The following is a 19,412-nucleotide window of genomic DNA, read 5'->3' as shown; positions in this document are numbered from 1 at the left end:
TTCAATAGACACTACATCAGACAGTCCCTGTTATTGATATGGAACAAAATTAAACACGACCACTATACCAAAAATACCCATTTGGCTATCTACAATGGAAGTATACATACACCCAAATTTAATTAATATGGAAAATATAGTTACATATAAAGAGTTATTGAACAGACAGGGAGAGATTAAAACTAGATTAGAATTGGCATCACAAGGGGTACAAGTAGAATGGTGGTCCTACTTACAGATACAATCAAGGTTTGCGCAGGATAGGAAGAAGGAAGGGATTGCCAAATATTACACAATATTAGATAAACTTTTGATACAGACAGAAAACAGATTGATCAAAGTGTTGTATAGATTTTTGTTGGAATATAAGCTAGAGGAGGAACATGTCAAAGAAACTATGGTCGCTTGGGCGAAAAAATTCGGTTATAATGTGGAATTGGCTAAGTGGGAAAAACTTTGGATACTTAATCAGAAACTTACAATGGATACGGCATATAAAGAAAATGTTTATAAGATGTTCTATAGATGGCATCTCCCGCCAGCACGGCTCTCCAGATGTTTAAAAATCTGGCCCCAAATTGTTGGAAGTGTAAAAAAAAACACCAGGCACTTTTTATCTTATGTGGTGGACATGCAATGAGCCAAAAAAGTATTGGAAAAAGATTCAATCATGGTTAGAACAAATGGTGGGAGACCAAATTTTGTTTAAACCAGAAATTTTTCTCCTAGGTATAATACCGGAGGGGTTTAAAAAAGCTACACTTTATCTAATTATACTTGTACTAACTGCGGCGCACATAACCTATGCACAATATTGGAAAAAAGAAAATACACCATCAGAGCTAGATATAATCAGAAAAGTGTTGGCCTGTGCGGAAGCAGATAGGCTCACTCTTGAACTTAAAGGGGAATCAGAATATTTTGAAGTCTGGAACAGATTTTATGATTGGTATAAGACAAGGTGACAAGACTGGAACAAACTGTTTATATTGTGATTGGACAGAAGGATAGACAATGTATTAAGTAGGCTAATAGTTAATGGTTGATACTCCACCATAGAAAGTGTCTTCACATATTGTATTACAGTATGGTATGTTGGTTTAATAGCTGCGGACAGGAAGGCTCTACAGAGAGTGATCAATTCGGCACAAGAAACCATTGGTTGCCCTCTGACACCACTGGATGACATTGCCAGATCTCACTGCTTTAGCAGAGTAAGGAAGGTACTCAGAGATGATTCACACCCTGGTCAGTGTCTCTTTGCACTTCTACAATCAGACATCAAAGTACAGCCAGCCGAACAAACAGGTTTAAAGATAGTTTCAATACTTGGGCTATGAGACTTTTAAATACAACCACAATCACTCCACACACGAGCTAGTTTTTCTTTCTTTCTTTCTTTCTTTCTTTCTTTCTTTCTTTCTTTCTTTCTTTCTTTCTTTCTTTCTTTCTTTCTTTCTTTCTTTCTTTCTGAAATAATTTTGTACCAGTGAGGTTTAAACCAATTTTATTGTATTTAAGTACAATGACAATAAAGATTATACTTATACCTATATCCTTTTTCAATTCTTTGTGATTTTTAGCTATTGTCTCTTGCATAACCTGTAATATCATATGAAGCTCCTTGGTTGAATTAGATCTTTCTCTCTGGAGCATATCCTCAGAGGAAATTTGGTTCAAAGGGCTAGTGGCCACTAGAGACAGTTGGGATGCTGGCTTCCTCCCCATGCCAATTTTCGTTAGATTTGTAACGCTTGCCATTTTTTTAAAGAATTGGATCCCTAATTTAGTTATTTTCCAGAATTCCCACTTTCTTCTCTCACTCGTAACTTTCTCCAGTCTTTCCTTCCTTCCTTCCTTCCTTCCTTCCTTCCTTCCTTCCTTCCTTCCTTCCTTCCTTCCTTGTTTCTTTCTCTCCTTCCTTCCTTCTTTTTTCTTTCTTTCTGCCTTCTTCCCACTCCCTCTCTTCCCTTTCCCTCTCCTTTTCCTTCTTCTTCTACTCATTAATCAATTTTAAGGAGTATTGGGATAGTATAATCTATATATCGATTAGTATATTAAATGAAAACAGCTATCATAGGATAAAAAGAGAATGAGAGAGACTTGTCAATCTATCTATCTATCTATCTATCTATCTATCTATCTATCTATCATCTATCTATCTATCTATCTATCATCTATCTATCATCTATCATCTATCTATCTATCTATCTATCTATCTATCTATCTATCTATCTATCTATCTAATCTATTCATAGATTTTCACGGGTGTAGGTATGCTGGTCTTGTTGTATTTGGGTCATTTCCCATGTAAGATTGTCTTACACAGGAAAAGACCCAAATACAACAAGACATATATATATATATATATATATATATATATATATATATATATATATGTGTGTGTGTGTGTGTGTGTGTGTGTGTGTGTGTGTGTGTGTGTGTGTGTGTGTACTGATAAATAAATAAAGGGAGACTAGTATAGATCTATTTCGAGCTAATTAGCTCTCATCAGCTAGCCATACCCTTACTGGGACTTGAACCCGGGCTGTAAATATCTTAGGCAGGAGTGTTAGCCACTAAGCCACGGGCTCACTTCCTTATCAGTTGAGCCAGGGAAATAGGTATGTATTAGTGTTACAACCCCTGGTATGCCTAAATATGGGAGGAAGGTCACTACTCCCTCTTTCTGTCCTTCGGCTTCATCACAGAAGACCATGCAGGCAGAAAACCATATTTTTATTTTTAATGTTGCCTTTTATATTTGTGTTATATTTGTACTGATAAATAAATAAAGGGAGACTAGTATAGATCTATTTCGAGCTAATTAGCTCTCATCAGCTAGCCATACCCTTACTGGGACTTGAACCCGGGCTGTAAATATCTTAGGCAGGAGTGTTAGCCACTAAGCCACGGGCTCACTTCCTTATCAGTTGAGCCAGGGAAATAGGTATGTATTAGTGTTACAACCCCTGGTATGCCTAAATATGGGAGGAAGGTCACTACTCCCTCTTTCTGTCCTTCGGCTTCATCACAGAAGACCATGCAGGCAGAAAACCATATTTTTATTTTTAATGTTGCCTTTTATATTTGTGTTATATTTGTACTGATAAATAAATAAAGGGAGACTAGTATAGATCTATTTCGAGCTAATTAGCTCTCATCAGCTAGCCATACCCTTACTGGGACTTGAACCCGGGCTGTAAATATCTTAGGCAGGAGTGTTAGCCACTAAGCCACGGCCTCACTTCCTTATCAGTTGAGCCAGGGAAATAGGTATGTATTAAGGTATGTATCACAATCTTCATATGAAACTTAAGGTATCTGCCAAAGGCTCTGGTTATTTGAAATTCAAAGTTTGGAAGACTAATTTCAATATCAATTTACATAGTAATTTGGAGCTTCTATAAAGGAGGCAAGTCCTAAAAGAAACGCTACAAAATACTGAAGAAATGTTAGTCATCATACCTAAGAGATACCTCCACAAACCTAATGAAATAATTGAGCCAGGTAAGTTTCATTTGTACATATTTATAGCTGAGCTTATGTACACAATACGCATACATATAGCTTTTAATACCAATCAATTCTTGATCATCATTAGATATGTAAGCCCTTGGCCAACAAGAGCTTGGTACAGATTTGAAGAGTGCCCTACACTTGCTCCATTTAGTAAACATGCAGCTTCAGTCTTCAGAAAGCAATACTTTCCGTTCAGTTTAATTATCATAGCACACATTCTTTTTCTGTAGTTAAGTAGTGTTCATCCTGTTTTATAGCAGAGTGTAAATGAAGTTTACAATTCGCTTCATATTTAGCTTTACTCTTATTATTGCAATATAGGTGGCTTGCTGCTGGGAAATATTTCAGCCAAAATCAAGATATAAACACCATCACTGCACTACCATCATCCTACATTTATTGATCTGGAAGGAACCACGGAGGCCATCAAGGTGAATATCCTGCTAAATTCAGGACTCCAAATGAAGACATTCTCCAAAGATGTTTATTCAACCTCTTCATGAACATATAACCCCAGAGCCCACTGCTTCTGATCAATTGGTTCAACTGTTAAACTGCCTTTATCATTTAGATTTCTTCTTCTTCTAAAAATAAGAGATTTGTTCCAGCTACATCACAGCGCCAGTTGATTCCTACACAGTAGAAATGTCCCTCATTCCAAGATGTTTTTTTCCATCCTGATTTGGTGATTTGGAAGACTGCCAAATTCAAGTTTAATTTTGCTTCTGAGATAGAAATTAATGGCAATAATTTTCCCATGAAACAAAATTACATGGTCTTTGATCGGTTAATCTTCAGATCCATGTTGCATTAAATTATCCAGGAACTGATTAAATCATTCTGGTTTTCAGCCAAAACCCTGTTTTGTCTACATAGAAAACTGCACATCACTATAAGCCTTCTTAAGTTTTGCCATTCAGAACCCAATGAAGGGTGGTTGCTGATTGACCTAAATTATTTGCATTTTCCTACCAATGCAGTGCAAGGACCTTAATTGGTACATGGTGTTCTCTTTGTACCAAGCTTAACAAAAGCAAAGATCGGAGGAACATTTTAGACTACTTGAGTGGAACTGCCGCATAAGTGACTTAGGAGTACTCTTCTGAAATGATCTAAGTCCCAGGACTCACTGTAACAGCATTGCCAAAGAGGCATTAAGAGATTTTAACCTAATTTTGCGAAGCTTCTTCACCGGTAACATTGTACGGCAAACTAGGGGATACCAATCTTTTGCCAGACCAATTCTCGTGTATAGCTCATCTGCCTGGAATCCACACTGTATATTGGACATTAAGAAAATAGAGGTATTTCATGAAAAGAATCCTCTGCTCACAATACAATACCTTATATCACCAGGATTGAAATTTTTGGCTTGGACAACCTAGAATTACACCGACTAATGTCTTACTTAAGCGAAGAACACAAAATTGTCTGCTACAACGTCCTACTTGTCAATGACTACTTCAGCTTCTCACCGCAATAATACATGGGCAAGCAATAGATACAAAGTCAAGGTAAACCGCTCCAAACTCGATTGCAAAAAATATGACTTCAAGCAACAGAGTGGTCAATGCCTGGAATGCACTACCCAACTCTGTTGTTACATCCTCAAAACCCCATAACTTTAACCTTAAACTGTCTAGCGTGGACCTCACCCCTTTCCTAAGAGGTCTGTAAGGGGGTGTACATAAGCCCACCAGCATGCCTACCGTCCCTGTCCTATTGTCCCCATTTATTCGTACCCATTTTCCTGTGTTCATATCCACTTTTGTACTTATACCTGTCAACTTGTGCATGTTTGACAAACTAAATCAATCAATCAAAAAAGTTAGAAGAATTTCTAGCAATGCTTGCTAAACTGCTCCATTTAAACAATTAAAATGGAAGTTGCTACAAAAAGAACTTTGAAATAAACAATGACCTAGAAAGAGCATTTGAAAATTTTAGAATAATGTAGAAAAACAGAGTTTGAAGGGACCTTGAAGGTCTTCTAGTCCAACTCCCTGCTTAGGCAGGAAACCCTACACCACTTCAGAAAAATGGATATCCAATATCCTCTTAAAAACGTCCAGTGTTTTTATGACGAGAAGTAGACGATGATGTGAATCCAAAAAGCAAGAAACTGAAATGAAGATTACATCTTAAGTTGAAGCTATTTGTGGTAATAGAGAACATTTCTCTATGTTCTCTAAGGTAGGAGAATGTTGATGCTTGTTCTGCCTGGAGTATTGTAGGCTTGCTCGGGGCATGCAGTTAACTCCACGCTTAGGAATCTCATTCAGATCAAGTTTCCACTCATAACAGGGGACACACACTCGATCTGATTTTTGTCTCTGCGCAGTGGATGAATTATCTAGATTTAGGGGATATTTTTATCCAACCCTTGTCATGGTCTGATCATGCTACCATATTGCTACCCCTCGCCACAGGGAGGCGGAACCGACTACATGGTTCGCCCCAGGTGCCTGATGGACCCTGAAAGGTTCCTGATGGAGCTTGGGACTTTTCCTGAATCCCTTGCTCACAGCTCAACCAAAGCCCTAGTGGAAGCCTGGGATAGGGCAGCCACTGGGGCCTTAGATCATGTTGTGCCTTTGCAGCCTCTGACCCGGTGTCGATCCCGGGTAGCTCCCTGGTTTACCGAGGAGCTCCAGGAGATGAAATGCTGGAAAAGATGCCTAGAGAGTGGTTGGAGGGCCAGCCGGTCTGAATCTGATCAAACACTAGTAAGAATTCATATTAAATCCTACTTAGTGGCGATAAAAGCGGCAAAATGGCAACAAAATGGCAGCAGATAACTGCCCAGCTGCGCTGTTTAGGGTGATCCACTCCTTACTTAACCAAGGAACTGGGAAAGACCCCTTGCAGGGTAGGGCTGAAGAATTTATTCATTATCTGTAGGATAAAATCGCTCAGATCCGGACAGGCTTGGACTCTGACTGGGTAGATTCGGACGAGTCGACAGGGATCAACCTTGTGGAGACTATCTGGGATGAGTTTGACCCTGTGACCCCCGCGGGCATGGACAGGATTATGAGGAGACTCAGTGCTGCCACTTGTGTGCTGGACTCGAATCCCTCTTGGTTAGTTTCGGCTTCCCGGGAAGTGACATGAGGCTGGCTCCAGGCGATTACCACGCTTCATTGAGAGAGGGGTTCTTTCCCACCACCTTGAAGGTGGCGGTGGTGAGGCCCCTCCTTAAGAAGCTTTCCATGGACCCAGGTTCTTTAGACAACTATTGTCTGGTCTCAAATCTTCGCTTTGTAGCGAAGGTTGTCAAGAGTGTGGTAGCACGTCAGCTTCCCCAGTACCTGGATGAAGCTGCCTACCTGGATCCATTTCAGTTGGGTTTCAGGCCTGCGTACAGCACGGAGACAGCATTGGTCGCGTTGGTTGATGATCTCTGGCGGGCCCGGGACAGGGGCTGCTCCTCTGTTCTGGTCCTAATAGACCTCTTGGCGGCTTTCGACACCATCGACCATGGTATCCTACTGCGATGACTTGGGGAGTTGGGAGTGGGGGGCACCTTTTTATGGTGGTTCTCCTCCTACCTGTCAGATCAGTCACAGTTCATGTTGACTGGAGGACAAGGATCAACCCCGAGGCACGTCACTTGTGCTATGCCCCAAGGGTCGGTTCTCTCACCCCTCCTGTTCAACATATATATGAAACCGTTGGGTGAGATCATCCGTGGTTTTGGGGTATGGTATCATCAATATGCTGATGATACCCAACTTTTCATCTCTACCCCAAACCACCCAAATGATGCCCTTGACGTGATGTCCTGATGCCTGGAAGCTGTGCAGATCTGGATAGGGAGGAACAGGCTCAAGCTGAATCCCTCCAAGACTGAGTGGCTGTGGGTTCCGTCATCCCAATTTGTACATCTTGTTCCATCTTTGATAGGGGGAGAAATTTTAACCCCCTCAGAGTGGGCCCGCAATCTGGGAGTCCTCCTAGATACACGCCTTAGTTTAGAAGAACACCTGATGGCTGTGACCAGGGGGGCCTTTTACCAGGTTCGCTTGGTAGGTCAGTTTTACCCCTTCCTGGATCGGGATGCTCTATGCACAGTCACTCATGCCCTCGTCCTTTCTCGCCTGGACTACTGCAACGCTCTGTACATGAGGCTGCCCTTGAAGAGCACCCAGAGGCTTCAGCTGGTCCAGAATGTGGCCGCGTGGGTTATCATGGGGGTACCTAGGTGCTCCCTTTTTACACCCCTTTTAGGAAGCCTGCACTGGTTGCCGGTTATTTTCCAGGTGTGATTCAAGGTACTAATTATGACCTTTAAAGTGCTCCGTGGCTTAGGCCCAGGGTACCTGCGAGACCACCTACTGCCACCAGTAGCCTCCCACCATCCAGTGCGATCCCACAGAGTTGGCCTCCTCAGGGTGCCGTCGGCCAGAAAGTGTCGGCTAATGACCCGCAGGGGGAGAGCCGTCTTTGTGGGAGTGCCTTCCCTCTGGAATGAGCTGCCCCCGGAGCTTTGCATAATCCCCAACCTTTGGTCCTTCCGACACACCATAAAAAGTTGGCTTTTCCAGCAAGCCGGCCTGTTTTTTTTAATGTTATACACCACCCTGAGTCCTTTGGGAGCAGGGCGGCATATAAATCCAATAAACAAACAAACAAACACGTTTATTATCAGGCATTCTTAATAGCAAAACGTAGAGTTCAGTGTTAAGATACTTCTGACTTTCCATAATCTGTACCATCACGTGGTGTCAAAAGATGACGATTTTACTCCCATTCTTGAGAGAGGGGGAGGAACATAGCTGCAGGCAGAATGCCCCAGTGGCCAATCAGAAACACAGATGTGATCACATGTCATGGAATTACATTTCCCATAAGGCAGTCTCTGCCCATATTTCCATGGATGAAGTTTTTAAAGGAGACAGCTCTTAATCCCTACACTCGCTTGATATTGCTGGGGCAGCACAATGCTAGAATTATTCTTTATCACTGTGATTTTGTGTGCAATACTTTTCTTTCTGAAACAGTTCAGTAAACACAACGACCATCCTCCGGGACCTTCTCCAATTTCCTTATTAGCAGGAAGACTGTTGGAAGGGTCTATCTGGACAGAGAACACATTAATTGAGGTATGTCTTTTAAAATGCTTAATCAAATAACAATTGAAATAGGGGGAGCTTGACAGACTTCAACACTAATCAACAAAATTTGCTCAATGGTGAGAAACATAAACTATATTTATTTAGGCAAATGCATGGGAATAATATAGGTAGTACCTGGTTAAGCAGTGATACTTTTGAGACGGACAAAGGCAATAAGCGTGAGCCAGAAGTATGTAGCAGCTGGCACAAGATCCAATACAGTTTTGGGCTGCCTCAACACGGCTATATCAAAATGACAGAAATTGATAGCAATTGCACCTATGGACTTACACTCCATTGATAAGAGTTTTTCAGCACTCCGAGTTCTTTATGAGTCAGCATATTGTTCTCAGCTGTCTGGGTCCTCCTATTACTGACCTCGGAAGGATGGAAGTGTGAGTTAACCTTGAGCTGGATAAAGATCAAAAAAAGAACTTTATAGATTAAAGGCATATGTTGATGATTTGATGTTATTTTTGGAGAATCCATTCAAAGGAACAGAAATATTAATGGGGAAACTAAAAGAATTTGATATGCTAACAGGTATTAGATTCATAATTAGAAGATATAAATAGATATGTAAAAGATATGTAAACAGAGAGTCAAATAAAATTAATTAAATTAAAGGAGTTAAACCAGTTTGTGTCCAGGATATGAGAGGTCTGTAGACCCTTTCTCAGCCCTCCTTCTGACTTGTGCAATATACAAGTCCTCAATGGAAGGCAATTCTTGTGCCAATTGTTTTTCCTGCAATCCTAACTATCCATTGAAGTCGGTACCTGTCCTGTTTGGTTGCTGTACCAAACCAGTCAGTTACAGAAGTACAAACGACAGACTCAATAATTCCTCTGTACTTCTGACTTGATGCAGGAAGATCCTTAGAGTCATTGGTACATATGATACAGATACAGTACTGGGAGTCACATGTAATGGAAATTCACTGAGTTCTGGAGGAAGAAAAAGGCAGGTAGTTGAGAAGGCAAGAGGCAGGAACCTGGAACAGAAGGTCACATATTAATCTGTATTATACATTGTTGGATCAGGTGAATGGATGAGACAGACTCAGGCTTCAGTGACAAACAACAGCTCTTTATTCGACAACTATTTACAAATCCAGCACGGGCCTTTTTGACAGCTAGCCCTTTAAGAGGGAGCTGTCAAATGGCTCAGCCAATCGGCTTTCAGTATTTTCCCACCAGATCAGAGGACCTTGGTGGAACCAACCATTTGGCTGTCAGTATGTAACATGCATAATAACACAGAAGGTTTATCTTTTCCACTTTGTACAAACTGCAGCTGGCAAAGCAATATGGGAACATTTATTCTCTGTGGGGAGGAAATTATTATGTTATAGTCTTCTCTGGATACCAAACTGTGAAAGAAGCATTAACTAAACATGCAGAAGCCTTTTTGGATCGTCCGGTTACATCATTCATGTTAGCTGCAACCAAAAAAAGGGGTAAGTTTTGTCCAACTTTGTGGATTTACTATGCTCTTCAGAATTATAATCTGCATATCCATGGCCAAGACTCAGGTTTTAGATAAAGATGTTGAATATTAGAGAAGTCTGTTGAAGAGAAGCATGAAATGAAAGGAAACATAGATCTCCAGTGACCGATATGAAATGAGGCATTGCACTGTATTTGATAAACATGTCATAAAACAAGGTGATTGCTCCATATTAGGTTTTACAGTTCTTTTTGTAATTTCACATAGATAGAATTTATTCTTTAAAACGAGATTATTTGGTAGCTCACATGAGGAGCAGGATCATGAAATAGGCAGTGTTTCAGGGGTGGTATTCAGCAGGTTCTTTCCAGTTCTGGAGAACCGGTAGAGGAAAATTTGAGTAGTTTGTAGAACCAGTAAATACCACCTCTGGCTGGCCCCGCCCCATCTATTCTCTGCCTCCCGAGTCCCAGCTGATGGGGAGCAAGTAGGAAATTAGCAGTAATCTTCCCCTGGAGTAGCGTAGGAATGGAGATTTTACAGTATCCTTCCCCTGCCATGCCCACCAATCCACACCCACCAATCCATGCCAATGCCACACCCACCAAGCCACACCCACAGAACCAGCAGTAAAAAAAGTTGGAATCCAACCACTGCAGTGTTTAATTGACCAAATCAAGAAAAAGCAGAAATTTTAGCAAATTGGTAAAGAATATACAGCCAACATTTGGTTCTATTTAGGTTAGGATGATTACTTCGGGTTTTTATTTAGGTTATAAGAGTTATTATAAGAAGTTTATTATAATGGCTCTATGGAATCCAAAAGATTTAAATCCTCGAACTTGAAAAACGTTAGGATAGGAGCTTGTCCTACCTATCTATGAAGACAAAAGAACATGGATATATTTTGCATAATCAGAAGGAATTGTTTAGTGTTGTCCTCTCTATGTAAATCAAGGTTTTGTATGTTATTAAAAATCCAAATTTTCCATTTTTTAACAGATATTATTTCCACCCATTTCCTTTTTCTGAAGTATATGTTGCAGTTGAATGTTAAAATTGCGCTGGCAGGGATTGGATTCTTATTTATTTAGGTATTAAAGATATATGTTGACAATCTCACTTATGCATTCTTAAGTACAGAAGCAGAAATTAGAGCTCCTTTCTAAGCCACAAATGATATTATTATTATTATTATTATTATTATTATTATTATTATTATTATTATTATTATTATTATTATTATTATTATTATTATTATTATTAGGGAGGCCACACGTTGGACCTTGTCTTTGTCTCTGGCCAGTGGACGAGTGATCTGGGAATAGGGGATTCAATTATTACTCCCCTGTCATGGTCAGATCACTCACTTCTCCGGCTTGACTTCCCCGGTGCTACACCCCGCTGCGGGGAGGCGGAACCGGAAGGTATTAGATGGTTCCGCCCCAAGCGCCTGATGGAACCAGATAGGTTCCAGACGGAGCTTGGGCCACCTCCTGTGGACCTGACCCGCCCCCGAGTGGAGGACCTGGTAGACGCATGGAATAGTGCGACTACCGGGGCCCTAGACCGGGTGGCGCCTTTGCGGCCTCTCCTGCGGCGACGAACCACCCTGGCCCCCTGGTTTACCGAGGAGCTAAGGGTGATGAAACGCCACAAGAGACGCCTAGAGAGTCGTTGGAGATCCTCCCGTTCCGAATTTGCCCGAACACAGGTACGAGCCTATTTGAGGACGTACCTTGTGGCATTAAGAGCGGCCAAACGTCAATATTGTGCCGCTCTTATTGCGTCCGCAGATAACCGCCCTGCCGCCCTGTTTCGGGTGACTCGCTCTCTCTTGTTTGAGAGACCGCGGGAAGCCCCTTTACAGGGCAGAGCAGAGGAGTTTGGGAAATATCTACAGGACAAAGTCCCTCAAATCCGGAAGGGATGGGCCCCTTTCAGTAGTCCAGCTGAGACGCCTGCGGCAAGTCTTGAGGGACCGCTTTGGGAGGAGTTTGACTCGGTTGCCATCGAGGATTTGGACAGGTTGTGTGGACGTCTGCGACCTACCACATGTTTATTGGACCCGTGTCCCTCCTGGCTTGTACTGGCATCCTGGGAGGTTACACGCGACTGGCTCCTGGGCCTAGTGAACGCCTCGTTGGGTGAGGGGCTTCTACCGACCGCCTTGAAAGAGGCGGTGGTGAGGCCCCTGCTCAAGAAGCCTTCCCTGGACCCAATGGACCTAGTCAATTATCGTCCTGTCTCCAACCTTCCTTTTTTAGCGAAGGTTGTAGAGAGTGTGGTAGCACAACAGTTCCCACGTCACCTGGAGGAGAATGATTATCTAGACCCGCGCCAGTCTGGCTTCCGACCCGGGCACAGCACGGAGACGGCCTTGGTCGCATTGGTTGATGATCTCTGGAGGGCCAGAGATAGGGGCTGTTCCTCTATCCTGGTCCTATTAGATCTCTCGGCGGCGTTCGATACCATCGACCATGGTATCCTGTTGCACCGGCTAGAGGGGCTGGGAGTCAGGGGCACCGTTCTACGGTGGTTTGGCTCCTACCTCTCTGACCGGACGCAGCGTGTGTTGGCAGGGGAGCAGAGATCGACCCGGAGGCCACTCACATGTTGGGTGCCTCAGGGGTCGGTGCTCTCGCCTCTCCTGTTCAACACTTACATGAAACCGCTGGGCGAGATCATCCGTGGTTTTGGGGTGGGATATCATCTGTATGCTGATGATACTCAGCTATACATTTCCACCCCGAACCACCCCAATGAGGCCGTCGAAATGATGTCCCGGTGTTTGGAGGCCGTACGGGTCTGGATGGATGACAACCGACTAAAACTCAACCCTTCCAAGACGGAGTGGCTGTGGCTTCCGGCCTCCCGGTTCAACCAGTTGCTTCCATCTCTGGCCATTGGGGGTGTGCAACTGGCCCCCATGGAACAGGTGCGCAATTTGGGCGTCCTCCTAGATGCCCGGCTGTCCATGGATGACCATGTAACAGCCGTGGCAAGGGGGGCATTCCATCAGGTTCGCCTGATGCGCCAATTGTGCCCCTTATTGGACCGGGATGCCCTACGCACAGTCACCCATGCGCTAGTGACGTCTCGCCTGGACTACTGCAATGCTCTCTACATGGGGCTTCCCTTGAGATGCACTCGGAGACTGCAGCTGGTCCAGAACGCGGCCGCGCGGGTGATTATGGGGAGGACGAGATACTCCCCTGTAACACCTCTCCTGCGCGAGCTGCACTGGCTTCCTGTAGTCTATCGAGTGCGTTTCAAGGTTTTGATTATGATCTTTAAAGCGCTTCATGGCACAGGACCTAGTTACATGCAGGATCGCATCCTGCCCCATACATCCCTACGACCAATCCGCTCACACAGAGAGGGACTTCTCCGGGTGCCGTCCGCCAAACAGTGTCGGGGGGCGACACCCAGGAGCAGAGCCTTCTCTGTGATGGGCCCAGCCCTATGGAATGACCTCCCCTGTGACATCAGGACTACTTCCGATCTCCGCTCCTTCCGTGTACAGTTGAAGACCCACCTCTTTCAGTTATCTGGCCTGGCTCAACCGTAAATTTTTTCTTATTCCTCCTGACAGTTCTTTTAAATTTTTTAAATTTTTAAATTTTAAATTGTGCTTTACAATTGGGGTATTTTAATGGCGACTTTTAATTGTCCAATGTGATGTAATTTGTTACCTCCTCCGTGCATGTTATGTCCTGTATATATGTAGGTTTATGTGTTTGTATACATGTTTTATGTTTTATACTCCATTGTACGCTGCCCCGAGTCCTGTCTGGAAAGGGAGCGGCTAATAAATTTAAATTTATTATTATTATTATTATTATTATTATTATTATTATTATTATTATTATTATTATTGCATCAACAGAAGTGTATCACAGCGGCCAGTTGTTTCGCCGGATTTGGCATTAATTACTAGTCGGGCCCCACCCAGGGGCCTAGGACGTCGTAACGTATTAGGGTTGTCCTATTACAACGGTCGCGGGGAGGAGGGGATGCGAGGACAGGATAAGATCCCAAGGTCGGTTGGGAGACCGTGGCTGCTGGTTACGCCCGGTCGCTTGTACCAACCCCTGCAGCCTAGATGGACAGGTGCTACAGAGCCAGGGCCTGCGGCTGATGCTTTGCAACACAAGGTCTGTCATCAACAAGGCCCCCCTCATTAATGAGTTGATCTCAGAGGGGGAGCTAGACCTTGCAGGGATAACGGATAACGGAGACCTGGTTGGGCCACGAGGGTGGTTTACCCCTCGTGGAAATGTGCCCACCGGGTTTTCGAGCATTCCATCAGCCTCGGGCCCTGGGTAAGGGTGGTGGGGTGGCGGTGGTTATGCGGGAATGTTTAGAGCCGAGGGAGTTCACTGTTCCTCAGATACCCGGGTGTGAGTCCCTTGGTGTGAGTTGGGGCCCAGGGAGGCAGTGGGGCTTGCTGATTGTATACTTGGCTCCTCGCTATGCATCAGCAGCCCTGCCCGAGCTCCTCGAGCTAATCTCAGCGACGGCAGTTGAGACTCCCAGACTTCTGGTCATGGGGGACTTCAACTTGCCGTCAACGGGAGCGGCTTCAGAGGTGGCTCGGGAGTTCATGGCTTCCATGACGGCCATGGACCTGACCCAATTAGTGCAGGGCCCCACTCACGAAGGGGGCCACACACTGGACCTCATTTTTGTATCTGAACAGTGGACGAGTGATCTGGGAATAGGGGATTTAGTTATCACGCCCCTGTCATGGTCAGACCACTCATCCCTCCGGCTGGACTTCCCTGGCGCTATCCCCCACCGCGAGGAGGCGGAACCAGACTCTATAAACTGGTACCGCCCCAGGCACCTGATGGAATCTGATAGATTCCTGACGGAGCTTGGGCCAATACCTGTAGCCTTGTCCCGCTCCCGTTCCGAGGACCTAGTGACTGCCTGGAATAGGGCGACGACTGGGGCCTTGGACCGGGTTGCGCCGTTGCGACCTCTCCTGCGGCATCGACCCACCTGGGCTCCTTGGTTCACTGAGGAGCTCAGGGTGATGAAGCGCCACAGGAGACGTCTAGAGAGCAGGTGGAGATCCTCGCGCTCCGAATCTGACCGAACACAGGTAAGAGCCTATTTGCGGACTTACCTTGTGGCAATAAGAGCGGCCAAACGTAGACATTGTGCTGCTCTTATTGCGTCCGCGGATAACCGCCCAGCCGCCCTGTTTAGGGTGACTCGCTCCCTCTTATCGCAGGGGGCGCGGGAGACACCCTTACAGGGTAGAGCAGAGGAGTTTGGGGAATATCTTCAGGACAACATCGATCAGATCCGGAGCGGGTGGACCTCCGTCAGTGGACCAGACGAGCCGCCAACAGCGAGTCTTGAGGGACCATTCTGGGAGGAGTTTGACTCTGTTGCCCCCGAGGATTTGGACAGGCTGCGTGGACGGCTGCGACCCACCACTTGTTTAACGGACCCGTGCCCCTCCTGGCTGGTACTGGCAGCCTGGGAGGTGACACGAGGCTGGCTCCTGGGCCTGGTGAGCGCCTCACTGAGTGAGGGATACTTACCAACCGCCTTGAAAGAGGCGGTGGTGAGACCCTTGCTCAAGAGGCCCGCGCTCGACCCAATGGAGCTAGCTAACTATCGTCCAGTCTCCAACCTCCCCTTTCTGGCGAAGGTTGTCGAGAATGTGGTGGCGCAGCAGCTCCCGCGACACCTAGACGAATCCGACTAACTAGACCCACGCCAGTCCGGCTTCCGACCCGGGCACAGCACTGAGACAGCCTTGGTCGCGTTGGTCGATGATCTCTGGAGGGCCAGAGATAGGGGTTGCTCCTCTATCCTGGTCCTATTAGACCTCTCGGCGGCTTTTGATACCATCGACCATGGTATCCTATTGCGCCGGTTGGAGGGGATGGGAGTCGGAGGCACCGTTTTGTGGTGGTTCGGCTCCTACCTCTCCGACCGGAAGCAATGTGTGTTGACAGGGGGGCAGAGATCGTCCCTGAGGCCACTCACTTGTGGGGTGCCACAGGGGTCGGTCCTCTCGCCTCTCCTGTTCAATGCATATGTGAAGCCGCTGGGTGAGATCATCCGTGGTTTTGGGGTTGAGTACCATCTTTACGCTGATGATACTCAGCTGTATATTTCAACCCCAAACCACCCCAACGAGGCTGTCGAAGTGATGTCCCGGTGTTTGGAAGCCGTCGGGGTCTGGATGGGGGACAACAGACTTAAACTCAACCCCTCCAAGACCGAGTGGCTGTGGTTACCGGCGCCTCGGTTCAGCCAGCTGACTCCATCGCTGGCCATAGGGGGCGAACAATTGTCCCCTGTGGAGCGGGCGCGCAATTTGGGCGTCCTCCTTGATGCCCGGCTGTCAATGGAGGACCATGTGGCAGCCGTGGCAAGGGGGGCGTTCCACCAGGTTCGCCTGGTGCGCCAATTGCGCCCCCTACTGGACCGGAGTGCCCTGCGCACGGTCACTCATGCGCTGGTGACGTCTCGCCTGGACTACTGCAATGCTCTCTACATGGGGCTTCCCTTGGGACGCATCCGGAGACTGCAGCTAGTTCAGAACGCAGCCGCGCGGGTTATTATGGGAAGTACACGTTACTCCCACGTAACACCTCTCCTGCGCGAGCTGCACTGGCTATCTGTGGCCTTTCGGGTGCGTTTCAAGGTATTGATCACCATCTTTAAAGCGCTCCATGGCAGTGGACCTAGTTACCTGCAGGATCGCATCCTACCACACACGTCCCTGCGACCTATCCGCTCACACAGAGAGGGGCTCCTCCTGGTGCCGTCTGCTAGTCAATGCCAGCGGGCGACACCTAGGAGTAGATCCTTCTCTGTGATGGGCCCAACCCTCTGGAATGACCTCCCCCCTGACATTCGAACTACCACCGACCTCCGTTCCTTCCGGCAAAAGTTAAAGACTCACCTATTTCAATCAGCTGGCCTGGCACTTTCTTAGTTTTACCTCCCGGGGATTTATTCATTTTAATTGGGTTTGGGGTTTTAAAAAGTTTTTAATATACTATATACTATATTTAATATTTATTATTCTATGTACAGTCTTGCAACCTCCTCCACCTACGTATTTAATTATTTAACTGTTTTGTATGTATTTTATAACGTATTTTAGTGACTGTACACCGCCCCGAGTCCCTTCCGGGAGAGGGGGCGGTCTATAAATATGAATAATAAATAAATAAATAAATAAAATATGTGTGCAGATCCAAGCAGTGCAGCCTTTTGCATTTGACTGATGGTGATTTTGTCAATTTTTAACTGTTTTAAATGTAATTCCAGTGCTTTTGGAATAGCACCCAGTGTGCCGATTACCACTGGAATTACCACTGCTGGTTTGTGCCATAATCGTTGGATTTCGATTTTTAAGTCCTGGTATTTCGCGATTTTTTCATATTCCTTCTCGGCGACCCTGCTATCACCTGGTATTGCGATGTCTATGATTGTAACCTTATTTTTCTCAACCAGTGTGATGTCTGGTGTATTATGCGCCAGTATTTTATCCGTTTCTATGCGAAAATCCCACAAGATCTTGACCATCTGACTCTCGATGACTTTTTCAGGCTTATGTTCCCACCAGTTTGTTGCTGTTTTAATATTATAATTTTTGCACAAATTCCAGTGGATCATTTGTGCCACTGAATTGTGCTGCATTTTATAGTCAGTCTGCGCGATTTTTTTAAAGCAGCTGAGTATGTGGTCAACAGTTTCATCAACTTCTTTGCAGAGTCTGCATTTGGCATCATCAGAGGATTTTTCGATTTTGGCCTTAATGGCATTTGTTCGGATAGCTTGTTCTTGCGCAGCCAGGATTAGTGACTCTGTTTCTTTCTTTAATGTACCTGTTGTTAACCATAACCAAGTTTTTTTACTGTCCACTTTATCTTTTATTTTTTCCAGAAATTGACCATGCAATGGTTTGTTCTGCCAACTCTCCATTCTTGATTTTATCACATCTTTTCTGTATTCTTGTTTCGTCTGTTGGGCCTTCAATAAATTTTTGTTCTTTACTTCGATTAATAGATGTTCTTGACTTTCTTTTAAATAATCAGCCAGTGCATGTTTTTCTTCTTCAACTATTTGCTTCACTTGTAATAATCCTCTGCCACCTGATTTTCGGGACAGGTATAGTCTATCAGTGTCACCACGTGGATGTAAACTGTAGTGCATTGTCATTAGTTTCCTGGTTTTTCGGTCCAAAATGTCCAAATCAGTTTGTGTCCAGTTAACTATACCAGCTGTGTATCTTATAACTGGTATTGCCCAGGTATTTATGGCCTTGATTGTATTTCCACCATTTAATTTAGATTTCAAAATTTTCCTAACTCTGTTGGTGTACTCTCTCCTGACAATAGTTTTTACTTCTCCATGTTTGATGTTATCCAACTGCAAAATGCCTAAGTATTTGTAGGCTTCATTTTCATTGCATTTAATTAGTTGGCCATTGGGCATTTCAATTCCCTCACATGTAGTGATTTTGCCCCTTTTTATGGATACAGTGGCGCATTTTTCCATGCCAAACTGCATTGAAATATCGGTGCTGAATACTCGGACTGTGTTTGTCAGTGATTGGATTTCTATTTCTGACTTTCCATAGAGTTTCAAATCATCCATATATAATAAATGTGAAATTTTTTCAGCTTCTTTGGCTGTTTGGTAGCCTAATTTCATTTTTTTTAAGATTACTGATAGTGGGATCATTGCGATGATGAAGAGAAGAGGTGAAAGTGAATCACCCTGGAAAATTCCTCGCTTGATATTGACCATTCCGTAGTTCTCATTCCCTACTGCCAACTCAGTTCTCCATTGTTTCATTGCCTTTTCAGTGAAGGATGTAATATTTTTACTAATGCCAGTTGTTTCTAAGCATTTTATGATCCAACTATGTGGCAATGAGTCGAATGCTTTTTTATAATCAATCCAGACCATATTCAAGTTCGTTTTTCTTTTCTTACAATTTTCTAATATCATTTTATCAATTAGGAGCTGATCTTTTGTGCCCCTGCTCCTTCTTTTGTTTCCTTTTTGCTCTACTGGCAAGATGTTGTTTGTTTCCAAATAATCCATAATGTTATCTGCAATAATGCCTGTGAGTAATTTAAAGGTTGTTGGCAAGCATGTTATTGGTCTGTAGTTTTCAGGTATTGTTCCTTTAGTTGCATCTTTCTGAATCAAGTATGTTTTTCCAGTTGTCAACCATTCATCAATTTGACCATTTTGTAAAATTTCATTCAGTTGCCTGGCCAACATTGCATGTAAACTGGTCAGATATTTGAGCCAGAAACCATGTAATTGGTCATT

At 44.5% G+C, this 19,412-nt stretch overlaps 1 long non-coding RNA gene across 1 annotated transcript; it reads left to right on the top strand.

The window, feature by feature from the left end:
* Positions 1-5,005: 5,005 nt before the first annotated feature.
* On the top strand, positions 5,006-9,952 carry LOC309393678. The gene is made up of 3 exons (XR_014175631.1): positions 5,006-5,036; positions 8,526-8,627; positions 9,936-9,952. It is a non-coding gene; the product is annotated as an uncharacterized lncRNA (long non-coding RNA).
* The last annotated feature ends 9,460 nt before the right edge of the window (positions 9,953-19,412 follow it).

This window comes from Natrix helvetica, assembly GCF_964273705.1.
Source record: "Natrix helvetica genome assembly, chromosome: 5".
Classification (NCBI taxonomy): Eukaryota; Metazoa; Chordata; class Lepidosauria; order Squamata; family Natricidae; genus Natrix; species Natrix helvetica.
Note: the sequence above shows the minus strand (reverse complement) of the source record. Positions and strands in the feature narration are given on the sequence as shown.